The sequence below is a fragment of the Portunus trituberculatus genome, chromosome 50 (assembly GCF_017591435.1).
Source record: "Portunus trituberculatus isolate SZX2019 chromosome 50, ASM1759143v1, whole genome shotgun sequence".
NCBI classification, from domain to species: Eukaryota; Metazoa; Arthropoda; class Malacostraca; order Decapoda; family Portunidae; genus Portunus; species Portunus trituberculatus.
Window position 1 is genome coordinate 10,576,393 of NC_059304.1, and position 5,000 is coordinate 10,581,392.

Consider the following 5,000-nt stretch of genomic DNA (forward strand, 5'->3'; position numbering starts at 1 on the left):
CCCCTCCATTTCGCTTAGGTCCTTTCTTTTTTCTCTTTCTTTCTTTGTTCCCTTTTCCTCTCTGCTCTTCGTCGCCGCCGTTTTTTATTTTTCTCTTTTGGGTGGGGGTGGGGGGCATTGATTCCAACGCACCACCGCCGGCATTTGTCTGACATTTGGAAGGCGGGCCGACATGTATGCCGAGGCACGAATTTTAAATATTAAATGAGGCAGGGAGAGAAGGGGAGGCGGAGGAGACAAATGATTATGTTGGGGAGAGAGAGAGAGAGAGAGAGAGAGAGAGAGAGAGAGAGAGAGAGAGAGAGAGAGAGAGAGAAATGGGTGTGTGTTCTGTCATTAGAAAGTTGAGAATACACACACACACACACACACACACACACACACACACACACACACACACACACACACACACACACACACACTAGAACAGCAAATACAAATATACAAATGAGAGAGAGAGAGAGAGAGAGAGAGAGAGAGAGAGAGAGAGAGAGAGAGAGAGATCGCTATGAATTACAGAAAAGAGCAGGAATGTGCTGAATAACAGAGGCTCCGTGAATGGTTAACACTCGTATTAGGAACAATTAACATTGCATGGAAGAGGTCGGGGGGAGGAGAAGGATGAGCTGTGTGTGTGTGTGTGTGTGTGTGTGTGTGTGTGTGTGTGTGTGTGTGTGTGTGTGTGTGTGTGTGTGTTCGATTTTATAATGCCTGGGAATGCACTGTTTTTTTTTTTCTGAATATGTTAACTCAGAAAGGAGCGAACTATAAAAAGAAATTAAAGAAAGCAGATAAGATGTGTGTGTGTGTGTGTGTGTGAGAGAGAGAGAGAGAGAGAGAGAGAGAGAGAGAGAGAGAGAGAGAGAGAGAGAGAGAGAGAGAGAGAGAGAGAGGCACATTAAGGTAAGCTCCCCTCGCAGGAGTGTTACCCGGTGGGACGAGATGAGAGAAGGGGAGGGTGGAAGATTTACCCATAAAGGGCCTCTTTGCCTCTGTGCCTCCCATAGCCGTTAATGGGGACGTGATGTATGGTGATATTCTTCGTGGCAGAGGGAAAGGAAGGCTGAGGAGGAGGAGGAGACCAGGTATTCTCCTATCCATTAAAGGTAAATAGGATGGTAGATACCTGTGTGGGGAAGATTTTTTTTCATTTGAGAGCATGAAGAGAAAAAATTGTGTTCAAAGAAATAATAGGATTAATACCCCTCCTCCTGTGTGTGTGTGTGTGTGTGTGTGTGTGTGTGTGTGTGTGTGTGTGTGTGTGTGTGTAGGCTGACTCAGTGCATAAAGTACTTAGGCTTTGCAATTACCTTCCGGTCTTTGAAGTCGTTAAGTATATTTTTTTTACCTTATATAAACTGATTATTTTCCTTTGAGGCTTACAGTACCGAGGCTGCAGCGGCCCTTGCTTGTTCACTACTCCGCGGCTGACTGACTGACTCACTCACTCCTTCACTTACTGATTCACTGATCGTCACCCGGAGCTGTCCGCATCACTACCTACTTATGATTTGCTTTGATTTATGCATTGGCTCTTAATCACCACAAATATTTTCTCTCATCACATCATCACTCTGCTACCTCACTTATTTCTCATTTTAGTCCATTTCTCTCTTATCTCTTATTTTCTTTTTTCCTTCACCTTTCTCTCTCTCCTATTTCCTATCCGTCATCACTTCTCCCTTCTTTCTCTCTCCCGCCCTTCCTTCCAGCAGCTCACGTCACTTCCCAGAACCCTCGACCGAAACGCCGCTCTCAAGCCGATTACGAGAATGAATGCTGAAAGAAGGAAAGAAAGCCATTGAATACACTACGAACACGATACCGCGATGCCCCCGTGTTTCTCTTTATGTTGTGAGGTGACTGGTGCTGGTGTTTGAGGTGAGGTCATTGATGAGGTGAGGTGAGGTGAGCCCGGATGCTGGTTAGGCGAGGGAGAGGACAGCAAGTACCCATTTTTCAGTCACAATTTCCCTTGAATTACTCTTGTGCTGCTCCTCCTCTGACATCGCCTGCAGCCCCACGAGTTTCATCTCCCGCTCCTCCTTTCGTCTTTAGCTCAAAACGGTGCGGCCAAACCACCAGCAGTGCCTGATCATTTATGCCGTCAGAAGGCAGGACGGTGGCTCTCTGGAGTCCTCCTGCACACACACACACACACACACACACACACACACACACACACACACACACACACACACACACACACACACACACACTTCAAGGTGGAGACAGACTTAATGCATCAGAAATTAAAAGGAGCCAGACTCGCGTGACATTCCTGAATTCCCGTTACTGAGAAATACTTAAGGGTCCTCTGTGTCCCGTGATCCGCCAGAAGACCAAACTCTCCAAACAACACATCATCCTGTAGACAGATTTCTGACCTTCATTCGGGGGACCTGGCAGGCGTTAGGTGGCACTGTTGGAGGCGCCGGATGTAAGAGTAGGTTGCTGCTGGCCAGTTGACCTTCTCAGGGTGGGGGACGAGCAGCGGAGAGCAGTAAGCCTGAACTAACAGCAGAGTGTGTGACAGTAAAACACTTGTGCTCCTAAACTTCTTTGCATAATAACAGTGCGCTGAGGGTCCGATCCTGAAGTCAGTCCGTCAGTGTTTAATGCGTCGATGTTTCTTTTAACCCACTCTAGTTTTTCTCTATTTTTTGTCGCGATTCTTTAGGGAACTTTCAATTCACTCTTTTTTTTAACGTAATTGTACATGCGGAAGCGTGTTGACTCGTGCTGTGTGTTTCGTCCCACTAACGTCTCTCTCACGCATCAAATAATTAATCCAGCTCTTCTTTTTTAGCTTGAATTACGGAGCGTGGCTGTGTAATGGAAGGGGCAGTGGCTGTAATGAAGGGAATGGGATGGAGAGGATGCAGGGAAGGAGGGAGGGAGAGAGCGAGGGAGAGGGGAGGAAGGAAAAGCCAGACAAACTAAATGTAACGACTTGTGTCAGAGAGAGAGAGAGAGAGAGAGAGAGAGAGAGAGAGAGAGAGAGAGAGAGAGAGAGAGAGAGAGAGAATGTTGTGTGTTTTCTAGATTTTATACACAGTAAATTGTATAACGATCGTAATGGTGAAATAAAAAGATGTATTGTCTATTGTGTGTGTGTGTGTGTGTGTGTGTGTGTGTGTGTGTGTGTGTGTGTGCGTGTGCGTGGCCGCGTGTGTGTGGTACCTATCCACACACACACACACACGCACACACCAACAACAGCGCCCTGATCTATAATTATACACGCGTGGTTCTGTAAAGGGTGCTGGCGGAGTATTAATATTATTCACTAGCGAGGAACAAAGATTGACAGCACCGTCTGGATTAGCGGCTCCCTCCACGCCCCCTCAACGCCCCCCGCGCGATCGATGGGGCGACGCAGAGGACCTTGTGGGGGTGCTGGGGGGCGGAAGGTTGGCATGGAGGGGCGGTGGCGGTATTGGTGGTGACGGTGGTGGTTTGAGAAGAAACTTAACATTCCAGCATCCTGTGTGACCGTCTCTGAGTTTTGGGGAATGCTCAGAAGTTTCGTCTTAACGTGCGTTTTAAGGTTTCTTTTTCCACATTACAGGGACGTGTCTGCAGAGTTTTAGCAGTAGCATTTTTAAAAGTTTAATGTATTCTCTCGCACCACCAACACTACCGCTTCTGCCGCTACTACCTCCTCCTCCTCCTCCTCCTTCTTTGCGTACGTACATAAAAAAGAGAGAGAGAGTGAGAGAAAAGAAGAGAATATCTACTTAAAAGATTTTTCTCTCGCCTGGAGCCAGATACTAAGGTGATTTAAACATTTTTTACATTTTTTTGTGTGTATTTTTTCGTTGTCGTGGTTTTCCAGAAATATCAAATAACACTCTTGGCGAGATAATGACAACTTGTTGATGTACGCCTGACAGGAACTAAAGGACGCATTGCATTATCTTACACACACACACACACACACACACACACACACACACACACACACACACACACACACACACACACACACACACACACACACACACACACACACAGAGAGAGAGAGAGAGAGAGAGAGAGAGAGAGAGTCGGAATTGGAATATCAGAAAGGTTTAGCTCAGACCTAGAACGTGTTTGAAAGACTTAACTTGAAGCGCGCGAGTCTAAGCAGTGATTTAATGTCGGAAATTTGAAGATTATCTTAAAGTTTCCTGTGTCCGGGGCAGTGAAAGCTGGCCGGCTGATTGGCTGGCTTACCGACTGACTGACTGACTGACTGACTGACTGACTGACTGACTGATTGGCTGACTGATTGGCTAGCTTACCAATTAACTCACTGACTGACTGAACGATTGACCGACCGACTAACTGGCAGGCTGGCTAAATGAATGACTGACTGACTGACTGATTCACTGACTGAGTAAATGGTTGAATGACTGAACTGGTTGGCTGGTTGGGTGGCTGGGTGGCTGTCGGTGTTGTAAGATTTGCATGGTCCGGCCAACACAACTTGTTAATGAGGACTTGCTTGTATCTCAGTAAAGCCTCGGTGCTCCTCCTCCTCCTCCTCCTCCTCCTCCTCCTCCTCCTCCTCCTCCTCCTCCTCCTCCTCCTCACCTCCCCCCCCTTCAATGTATGCTCCATGCTTCTTGCTTTTTCCTCCTCTTGCGTCATCCTCATTTCCTTGTCTTTCCTTTCACTTTTACACACCTCCACTCCTTTTGTTTATTCCCTTCTTCCCTGGTGTGTGTGTGTTTTTTTTTTTTTGTATTCCCTTCCTTTACCTTCTCCTTCCCTTCTCCTTCCCTTCTACCGCCTTTACTTTCACATTCCACAATTACCTCTTATTTTTCATTCCATTTCCTTTCTTCCCTCTGTTTTACCTACCATTCCTTCCTTTTTATTCTCCTTTATTCGATTTTTATTTCCTCCTTATGTAACATCCCTTTCACTTCATGTTTTTCCACCCTCCTTCCCTCTCTCCCTCCCTCTCTCTCTCTCTCTCTCTCCTTTCCTCCGTGTTCTCTCCCTTGTAATGC